At 34.0% G+C, this 11,639-nt stretch overlaps 1 non-coding gene across 1 annotated transcript; it reads right to left on the bottom strand.

Moving 5' to 3' along the window:
• Positions 1-6,840: 6,840 nt before the first annotated feature.
• Positions 6,841-6,943, bottom strand: LOC146942589 (U6 spliceosomal RNA). The gene has a single exon (XR_015033754.1). It is a non-coding gene; the product is annotated as a U6 spliceosomal RNA (small nuclear RNA).
• Between the last annotated feature and the right edge of the window lie 4,696 nt (positions 6,944-11,639).

Below are 11,639 nucleotides of genomic sequence, written 5' to 3'. Positions count from 1 at the left end.
GAAAAAAAAAACAAGTTTCTTGTGCATCTCAACTTTATCCTTGATGCATCATCATCATCTTGCTTCCAATGGGGGTTGTCCTCGTTATAACAACGTGACTCTTCTCCATTGTATTAGGGATTTTCCAACCTCTTCTAATCTCTAGTTTTCTCTTGGTCTCTCCTTTGATGTTTTATGGTCAAACCTGGCCAAACAGTTAGCTCAAAAAAGGTTTGTCTTCTCTCAACTAAAACACAAGGCTAGATGATGACTTGTGTTACAAGTAATCTCACGAAACTTGGGCTAAAACAACTAATCTCTAATCATTTTGTAAGGTGAAAATATTGTTTTCGTTCATTGTCCCAAAGTACAAGGGAGCTTATATAGCCAAGCATCATGATAAAAGAAACACAAGGCTTGCATTCCAGATAATTTCACGAGACTTGAGCTAAAACAACAAAGACCAAAACAATTAAGCTCTAACCATCCATGCACTTCGCTCTATTATGTTTTGCCAATGGCTAATGCTTTATACAGCGAATAAACTATTCGCGTAAATTCACGACCGGCTAAAAAATATCATTTTATATCAACGGCTACCTTTATGGTAAGTGGGACCTCTATTTTTTTTCCCAAAGCATTTTGTTAGTCGTGATCCATTCGCGAGAATTTTCTCGCGATGTATAGCACATCCCTTTGCCAATTGAGACAGTGCCTTTGAGATCATAATTGCTTGATTTCGACAATATATGTATTCTTAGGTGTGATGGTGTTCCGTCTATATATGCCGCACTTTTTATGCGTCTTGCATGTCTTGCATAAGCTCGTCGAGAATAATAAATATTAGCCTTTAAAAAAATTATAAAATAGAAATTACGATATTGGGTGGTCGCTATTGTTTTGACTGTGTGAATGCAGCGACTGACTGCAGTGAATCGTCTTCAGGATTAAAGTGAATCGTCTTCAGGATTAAAGTGACTGACATTTGTAACCTAAAGGACAAAAGTATCTATTGTTTACAACTCAATAGATCAAATTATTTAATATATGTAAGGTAATGGACCCAGAAAATACTAAGGTTTGTTTGGCAAGATATGTTTTTGAGCTTATAGCTTATGTCTTATAGACTCATTTGACTAAAAAATCTTGTTTAATAACTGTTATTTTATGTCATTTTATCACGAGCTTATAGTTTATTTTTATTAGTTTATAACATTTTTTTATAAGCTAATTCAATTAGTTTATATCTTATCATTTTTTGTCTCAATTTTACCCCTGTAGTTTTAACTAAAAAAATTAAATCTATATTTCTTTGTCTTTTCATATTTACAAGTTATTTCAACTTCTAACTTTACCAAACACATCCGTTTGGATTAAGTTTATTCCGAGACTATGCAACACAAATAATACAAATAAATAACATTTATGTATTATTCAAAAGTTTGTAAATGGAGTTTATAAAAAAAACGGTTTATAAAGATACAATACTCATTAGTGAAAACTTATAAATTAACATAAAAACTTATTAATTTGCATAAGTTGTTTTGCATAAGTTAAAAATAAGCTTAATCCAAACGGACTAAAATTCAATCAGCTAATTTATCTGCTATCAACTATTCACTATTTTTTTTTTATCAAATAGTGTTTAAATGATTAAAGTGTGTAACGTTTGTAAATTAAGGGACTAAAATGGAATGGATTTTTTTTAAGGTACCAAAGTGAAACACAAATAACTTAAAAGACCAAAAAAATTAGCATTTTTTTTATTCTTATGTGATTCCTTATTTTGCTTCTCAACAACTTCTATCGAATACTTCTTTCGACTCACTTCTCGACTGAAAAAGTCGAGGATCCAGCTTAACAACATGCTCAGTGCATTTTGTATCATTTAATCTCAAAGCAAGTTGTCAACTCTTCCTTAAGGAATAAGGGATTCACCTTGATAAGTAAATCCATGATTACACTCCCATGCAAACTTCAAATGAAACTAAGCAGCAGTGAATAAAAGACTTGAAACGCTACATATCCTATCCTATCGAAAAATAGATATTTCAAAGCAACTGGACATGCCCAATGATACCATCTCCACCACACTTGAATGCTTCATCATCAAAAGGTAAGAAAATAAATAGATAGCAAATTGCATAAAATACTTTGTTATCCAACGACACAAATCATGAAAGAGGTTCCAAATTGCATAAATGCAGCAGCAACATAGAAGGTGAAATAGGGGAATGTGATTTATCTGCAGGCCAGTCCAGTCAAATCGGATCAGGGCATACTCTACAACATCATATGTCATGGCTTGAGCAAAAGACATTAGGTAGCTCTACAAAAATCTGTGACAAAGAGAGGAGCTAATATGAGAATTTATAGTTTGCAAACTAAATTTGGTAATAATAACAATGTAAGTAGATTAAACATTATAGTTAACTATGTAGAATACATTCCAGTAGCATAATACATACTCCCTCCGTTGTCAATTATAAGCAAATTTGACGCTAATATGAGAATTTATAGTTTGCAAACTAAATTTGGTAATAATAACAATGTAAGTAGATTAAACATTGATTATAGTTACCTATGTAGAATACATTCCAGTAGCATAATACATACTCCCTCCGTTGTCAATTATAAGCAAATTTGACTTTTTACGTTTATTCAATTAATGATGTATGTGGTTCATATTATAGACAACATACATCATTAATTGAATAAACCTAAGAAGTTAAATTTGTTTATAATTGGCAACGGAGGGAATAGCAGTGTATTTAAAAACAACTTTTATATACAAAATAAATCAACCTAACGAGTAGCAGAACAATAAAAAAAGCTTGTAGATTTAATAGATGGAAGTATGTCAAAAACCATGAACCTATAACTCACATGATGCCTACAACTAAGACCTAAGAGATTGAAATTTCAGTTTCACTTATAGTAGTCACTAATACTTACACATAAAAGGCAAGTTATTAACTATTCAGTAAATACTTGGACATGGATAAGTTGTAGGCCAAACAATAAATGTAGCGGGACATGTAACAAACGCAAAGAATGGTGTTCCACCAAACATAGCTCACCAAGATAGTAACTCAAGAACACAAAATGGAAACTTGAAGCTTGAAAAAATGAACAAATAAAACTTAACGTTTTTAAATTGTCCAAACCATAGATGATGAGAAATAAAGCTAATACTGCAAAATAAAGCTCAATACTTCAATGCCCCCCACTTACATACATGTATAAAATTGGCCAACTTGATCATTCTTCTCACACTCAAAAGTTAATTAAATAACAATATTCCTAAAAAGTTACAAAACTAAAAAAACGTAATAATCACGAGATTCAAGCCAACCCCGCACCTCAAATGCTTTTAAGCCAACACTGAAAAACTGTTTGAGAGAGTATAGAAATGAGAAAGTATGATGGTAGAGAAAGGTATATGGTGTGAAAGAGAAGATTCAAATTTTGGACTTCAAATTTTAAATCAAGATACAATTTGTTTCTTTTACTCTCAATAGAGCTAATGTGCAAAAAATAAAGAAGAGAGATTATAAATGATATTTTGATGGAAGTTTATAGTAAATTATATTGATAGTTATCAGATAAAGATAGCATATAATAACTTCGAGCCATCTTATTTCGGGATCAACACAGGTAAGAGAGCTTACTTATCCACCTTGCATTACAAATACACACATATCCTCCTACCCCATCTACCTTAAAAGCTAACTATAACCACGGTCTATGCACATATTCTACCTTAAGCTTACCTAGAGAGAATGCAAAAATGCATGTGGGAGCATAAAAACAAGAAGAAAAACAAAGGTCTGGTGTTACATACATGTATAAAATCCTTCAAAAAAAAATACCCCTGGCTTATTTTATTTTTTTTTTCCTTCAAAAAAAAAAAATTTCCAGATTTTTCCCGAATTTTTTTTTTACAATTTTTTCTCCGAAAAATTTCAGTTTTAATTTTAACATTTTTTTGTCCGAAATTTTTTATATTTTTAATTATTTTTTCAGATTTTTTTTAATTTAAAAAAAAAAATTCAAAATTTTGAAAATTTTTTTTAAGGAAAAAAAATAAGCCAGGGGTATTTTTGTCAATTCCCATGCCATTTTTGGTAAATTGCTGACGTGGCAGTGATTAACTGGGTCAAATGATGAATTTTTAACTGATTAAACTTTGCAGGGGCAAAAAAAAAGGATTAGCGATTGCAGGGACGAAATTTTAAGCGACCCCTATTTGCAGGGACGAATCACATATTTAAGCCAAAAAACCAATTCATAACTTCTATACAAATATCTAGTTTAACAGAGTAACTTTTCATATTTACACCCTCTTATACTTTTTTCTCTACTCCCTATCTTTTGACACGTTCATACAAATCCTGTGATACTAACTGGCACAACTTATCTAGTTTAACAGAGTAACTTTTCATATTTACACCCTCTTATACTTTTTTCTCTACTCCCTATCTTTTGACACGTTCATACAAATCCTGTGATACTAACTGGCACAACTTTTAAGAGAATGAGAGAATTTGTTTCGCAATTTTATTTTATCCATATATCAGCATAACTAGTTGAATTAAATCACCGCATAATCCAGAGACATGAGTGGCCATTAACTGCACAACCTCCACCTTAGGTAGTATGCTTACATATATACATTGAGATATTTATAGAAGTATTTCATGTGTTACTAAGATGCAGGACACATAATGATGACACACATGATGCACTTATTTTCATGTCCTTTCCACCTTTCAAAGTCTACTTAACATAATATACGTTTAATTTCAATCTTGTTCTAGCTTAAAAGTTGCTGAAATCAGAAGAACAATGAAACTGCAAGAATCCATGCAAGACAGGAGCATCGAAAACGAAAAATAAACAAGGACATGTCTAGCAATATATAGTTGGGAATACAGCCTAACAACCTAAGCTTCATTTTATCAGTACTTTTTTGAATGCTTTTCTTCACTTTATACGTTTCAAATAAGGACATATGTTCTACAACAGAAAAATCTTTAGAATGGCAAATGATTTAAGGAGCTTGTAAATAAGGCATAGATAAAAATTAGGGGGTACTCATTTATTATGGAATCACTAGAACCCACTCTACTATATATACGTGTTTCTTGAGGTTGCATCCAATCACCTGGCTAAACATTTTGTTTGGTTTGTCTTGGTAAAATTTACATAGCATTTAGCAAGTCATTCACTGTTTTGTTTCATCCATATATTAGTATAACACTAGCCAGTAGCCAGTAATCACTTTGGAACCTAATGAACTTCATGAAATGCAAATGAAAATTCTGAATGCACGGCCTTTATAATGCTTGTTCAGACCAGCTGTAATATGATCTCAAATATATAGCATGTAGAAGCAAAACCATTGAGAAAACACACTTCCATATTCTAGATTATTGAGTATTCAGGAAAAACTCACTAGAAATACTGTAATCTGTAATACGTGTGGATTCAAAGTGACTGAGTTCGAATCCCCTCGAAACAATCAAAGAGGAATAGTGTAGGCAGCGGGGGCAAAACGGACGGAAGGCTATAGATTCATTTTGTAATATAAAAACACAGTATATTACCAGAAACCTCATCAAAGATAGATAGTCCGACTGTGTAAGAAGCTATGTTGCATGGGTGCGGGTACGGTACCCGGTACAGGTGCGGGTGCGGGTACCGGATACAGCATTTCTCAAAAAACAAAGGTACGGGTACGTTAGGGTAATTTTTTTTTTTAATTTAAAATAACATATCACGAGGAAACTATATTGCAAATATAGTATAATCAAGTGAGAAGTGAGAACAAAAGCTTAATAAGGATTGATTTTTATACAATAGAAAAAAGGAAGATAAGGATATACATTGCACAGTAAAATAAATGGTTTAACAAGACATGAGTGTTAGACTTTTCTACTTCTGCAACTATTGGCAGACAAGAAAAGGTGGACATTAAGTAAGTAGTAGCAGTTCTAGAGTCTGGTAAATGTTGTTGTGGCTCTTGAACCGTTTGAGTTTATAAAAAAACAAAAAAAAAACTATAATTGCTATTAATTCTCATGAAAAGCCTCATTTTCTCAAGAAAAAAACGGTTATGAGTACCCTGAGAGTACCACCGCCGTACCATAACTGTACCAACATTAAAAAAACAAAAAAATAAAATTGGTGCGTCATGGGTGCGTACTGTACGCGTACCGTACGAGTATCAGTACCCTCGAAGTACCCGGTACGGGTATGTTTTGCAAATTGGAGTACCGGTGATTCAGAGGTAAGAAGCAATTAAGGAGAAATTAAGGAGAAAAAATATAAGCAATGAGGAAGTAGCAACTGAATATGTCAGGGCAAAAATTGTGAGTCCTTAAGTTGAATTTGCAAAAGAATAAACGAATCATCTCATAGCTTTGTACCAAACTTCTAAGAGGGTACAAACACTCACTCACTATAGCGTTCATAGATTAGTGAGTATGTATGTAGCACCGACACCTTTGATCGAAGGGTGTCCGACACGTGTTGGTGTCTCCGACACATGTGATTACATTCAATTAATTAATTTTATCAAATTACAACCGGTGTCAGTGCTTCACGGGTGAGCATGCAAGACAAAATTAGCATCTAATTCCTCTCCTAAACCTACTCCTACAAACTTAAATCAAGGGGATAGAACAATATCAAACTAATGTGAAAATATATAAAATCTGGAAACATATATCTTCCTTATTCATTCAAACTCACACAAACACAAACCCTCTTTCATAAAAAAAATAATGGTGGCAGAAACATACCAGAGTAGATGAACTTTCGAGTAACAGAAGAAGAAATCGGAAAAAAAAGATCCAAAAAAATTTGGATCATTTCTCGATTTGTGCGTGTCATCCTTGCGCAGGGGCCATGCTAATCTTCTCTGTATCGTTCCAATTTTATCGGATGTCCCCGAAGGGACAAGCTAGGAAGTTATGTAGGGTAATATAAAGTCTGAAATTTTCACATGTTTAGTCGATGTGGGACTTACTATGGACACAAACAAACAAACACGCACATCTTACTGCGAAAGATGCATTTTCTCAGTGATCTCTTGCTCGAAATTCCAGTCCAGAAAAAATAAAAATTTCTTCCTACACGGTAACATTACACAACAATAACGACGATCTTTTGTTTTCTTTTTTCTTTTCTTTTTATTTTAAGCAAAATACTAGGTATAGGTACCTCATGTTAGTGTAGTCTGAACCACTAGACACCACTCGAAAGTTTTTTTCTTAGCTTGTGACCTCATTTTTATGATCTTTATTTATTATTTGTATCATTGTCTGTTTTTCTGTTTCATTTATTGGTTTTTCATCTGCTTTCTCTTCCAAATAAATCAAAGGGTTTTATTGTAATCTTCATCATTGTAATGAAATTTGTGCTCAAATATGAGTGTTTCGCCATTACAATATTGAGTTGTGTCTTTAACTTTGAATCTCTCTCGCATTATTTTTGAGTTACTTTTTATATCTTATCATAAACTTATATTGATTTTTGTATATCCTAACCCATTGGGGACGAGGATGGGATTCAATTTCTCATCCCCGTTGGGTATGGGTAGGGTAACGGGTAAGTATATGGGTGTAGGGGATGGGGATGGGGATGGGGAAGGCAAAACCCGTCCCACCCCGCCCCATTGCCATGCCTAAAGATGTGTGCATGACAAGATCATGGAGTCTGTTGGTTCTGACGACGATGGTTTCTTTTTCTTATATGGTTACGGTGGTACTGGAAAAACCTTTATATAAAAAATATTGCCGACTGCTGTTAGATCGAAGGGGTTAATTGTATTGAATGCTGCATCCAGCGGTATAGCGGCTCTTCTATTACCAGGTGGAAGAACCGCACACTCGATGCTGACAATCCCTATTGAGATTAATGAGGTATCATCGCTTATGATGGAAAAGGATAGTCCTAGGACAGACCTGGTGCGTGCTGCAAAGTTGATAATTTGGGATGAGGCTCCAGTGATGCACTGATTGTGTTTTGAAGTAGTTGATTGATCAATGCGTGATATCATGTCTAATAATGATCCCCTAACCGAGTTTAAACCTTTTGGTGGAATGACAGTAGTTTTAGGTGGTGATTTCAGGCAGATACTGTCTGTTGTCCGAAAAGGAACGAGGCAGGATATTGTTGATGCCCCGATCAATTCATCAAAGATATGGGCTTATTGTAATGTGTTGAGGCTTACTGTTAATATGAGATTGGGTGCATCTTCTGTACCTGCAAAGCAGGAAGAAATTTCTAATTTTGGCAAGTGGATACTCTCAATTGGAGACGGCAACGACGCTTCGGATGAGAATGGTGAAATAAAGGTAGAAAATCCTGAAGATTTGCTCATATCGGACATAACAAGTCCGTTGATGTCACTTATAGACTTTGTGTATTCCGATTTGAATGATAACCTTGGTGACCTGCTATTTTTCCAAGAAAGGGGAATACTCGCACCAACGCTTGATTCAGTTGATCATAATAACGAATATATGATGTCACTGATTCCAGGTGAAGAGAAATAGTATTTAAGCTCTGTTTCTGTTTGTCGATCGGGTGAAAATCCTGATGTCCAAAGCGAGTGGTTCACAACGGAATTTCTTAACGGTATTAAGTGCTATGGAATTCCAAATCACCGGTTGAAACTAAGGGTGGGATGTCCAGTTATGCTGATGAGAAACATCGATCAGGCCAATGGATTGTGTAATGGTACGAGGCTGACAATTACACATCTAGGGAGGAGCACGATAGCTGCTACCGTAATTACAAGAAAAAAGGCAGGTACCAGGGTATTCATTCCCAGAATGAATCTTATTTCGAGTGATCCAGGACTACCCTTCAAATTCAGGCGCAGACAATTTCCATTGACGCTTAGTTTTGCAATGACAATAAATAAAAGTCAGGGTCAATCTTTATCTCGAGTGGGAGTTTATCTTCCTAAGCCCGTGTTCACGCATGGGAAACTCTATGTCGCTGTCTCTCGAGTTACTTCTAGAAAAGGTTTGAAGCTGCTCATCTTGGATGAAGATAATAATGTTTGCAAGGAGACCACAAATGTTGTGTATCGTGAAGTTTTTCAAAAAGTATGATCATTGGTTATGTTTTAAAATTGTTGTTGCTGTAATTTAGAAAACTAAAGTTGCGTATTGATTGAAAGTCGTTTTTTTTTTAATTTCTTTGTAAGGCGTACTGGTCATTACAGGACATGCAATTTCTATATAAGCAGATCCTCCTGCCTTTGACTTTTAATTGATGCACTTTTCAGGTATAACAATATGCGGAACTTTTTTTTTACATCGTTGTTACCTTAAAATACAATATTTACATTAGACCAATGATTTTGTAAAAAATAAAAACAAATAACAATCGGCATTTTGGTAGCCCAAACTATATTTATACACACCCGTAAAAAGTTTAACGTTTGCATTCACATACTATGTGTATACATCTGACGCTGACTATTACATAAAAATAATACAATTTTTTTAGTTTTTATGATTAATATACATTATGTCAACAAATAATAATATACAGTATGTCGGCGTATTTTTGCAAAAATATTACATATGCTAAGTTTAACAATGAGTACATCTTATACTACAAATAATTAGTATAAGCATAAATCCAAGTACTTTAACCGTTATGTGCAATGTTTAGATATTTCAAAATATATACAAAATTAACAAAATTAAGATGATATTTTTTTCGATATCAAATTTAAATTATACATTTGATAACATAATATAAAATCTATACATTTGATCAAAAAAGTTTTTTATTTCCCCGTGCTTAGCACGGGTCACTATACTAGTCTATATAATATAAATTTACTACCTGTTTCATGGCTTCTTCTTTTCTTTTTATGACAAGTGTCGCCATATTTCAAGGTTTTAAGATTTCTTTCAAATAGCGACATGTGGCGCTCTAATGTTCTTCTATTCTATTTTTTTTTTATGGAAATGTTATAATTCAATGTTTTTTTTTGGAAGAGCAATTATATTGTGTTATTATATGTTATTTTTTTATGGAAATGTTGCAATTCAATGTTTTTTTTGGAAGACCAGTGATATTGTATTATTATATTATTTGTATAATCGTGTAATGTAGTGTTTAGTTATCATATATTTTATAGTAGTTGGTATTAAGGAATGAAATTTTAACGAGATTGTTTTATATAATATGATATTTCAATTATAACATGAAAATATGTGCAGAATAAATAAAAAATATCGTTGAAAATAAAAGGTTAACCCACGCTGATATTTATCCCTGTGCCAAAAATATGAATATTGTTTTATCCCTGCGCCAAGTATAGTCACCGTGATCCACCATATTTTTTTGTTTTATCCCTGCGCCAAGTATAGTGACCGTGATCCACCGTATTTTTTTTTTTAATAAATTTCGTTGAATATTTATTTTAGGAAAGGAAAAAAAAATCGGATACTTTATTTTAGGACAGAAAAAATATTGGAGTTTGAGGTATTTAATTGGAATTAAAATCATAAATGGGTGATTGGCAACAAATATGAAAAATATGGCTACAATATGATATGAAAAAAGAGTTTAATGAGCATATATGATCGGAAAAAATTAGCTTTACATAAACTGATACCCCAATTTCTTTCTCCATATTTTATTGCCAATCTAAAAACACAATTATAAAAGTGGCATAGTGATATAGCAAAAGAAAATTGTATACTTTATTTTAGGACAGAATTTTTTTTGGAATTTGAGGTATTTTTTTTTTTTACTAAGCGAGGAGAGTGGACAAGCATCAGAAGGAAACACCGACATCCCAACTATGTTGGCACCCCGGGAATCCTCCATCCTATGCCGCCAAACTCTAACATTTTATTAAAAAAAGGGGGAAAACTATACAAGATGAGGGGGGACTAGGCCAATACCCTCAGAAAAAGAAAAACAACAAAGCAACAGACTACAAGTCCCTAAGGAAACCTGTAATTAGGCAAGCCTACTGTACTTGCAAAAAAGTACGGTAAGGAATACTAGGATTCTAGGGTTTAGACTGATGATTAGATGCCTTGAGAATGCTCTCAAGAGTAGTATTTATAGCCTGCTATGGGCTTGGGTTTCGGTTGCTTGGTTCCCAAGCAACAGGGGTATTTGTGTATTTTAGGTGGTTTTCTAGAGGTTTCTAGAAGCTTAGAAGGGCGGTGCCTCAAGGCGAGAGCGCCAAGGTCTCAAGAGCCCTTATTGAGGGCGCCTGAGCCCTTCTGGAGGTCTTAGAGCCTTTCTGGAGGGCTTCTAAGCCTTTAGGAATATTATGACGGTTCACAGCCCCCCAAGCACGAGTCTTGGGACAAGGTGAAGTGATGACAACATGGGACTGGATCTCCTAGAGATCATTAAGTCTTTAGAAAGGTTTTGGTGGTTCACAGCCCCCCAAGCACGAGTCTTGGGACAAGGCGAAGTGTTTGAATTTCTTAATGCTTTTTCCTTTGGGCGTTGTCGTCCGAACTTGGAGAAACCCCCTAGGGTGATTTTATGTTTTCTTTATAGACCTCCATGGAGTATCTATTCGAATTGTTTTTATAGGTTGATCACTCACAGCCCCCCAAGCACGAGTCTTGGAACAAGGCGAAGTGGTTTGTATCGTTGTG

The sequence above is a fragment of the Medicago sativa genome, chromosome 3 (genome assembly GCF_051527215.1).
Source record: "Medicago sativa cultivar Bolivia chromosome 3, Bolivia_mono, whole genome shotgun sequence".
Lineage (NCBI taxonomy): Eukaryota > Viridiplantae > Streptophyta > Magnoliopsida > Fabales > Fabaceae > Medicago > Medicago sativa.
The sequence above is the reverse complement of the archived record's forward strand: the minus strand, read 5'-3'. Positions and strand labels throughout refer to the sequence as shown.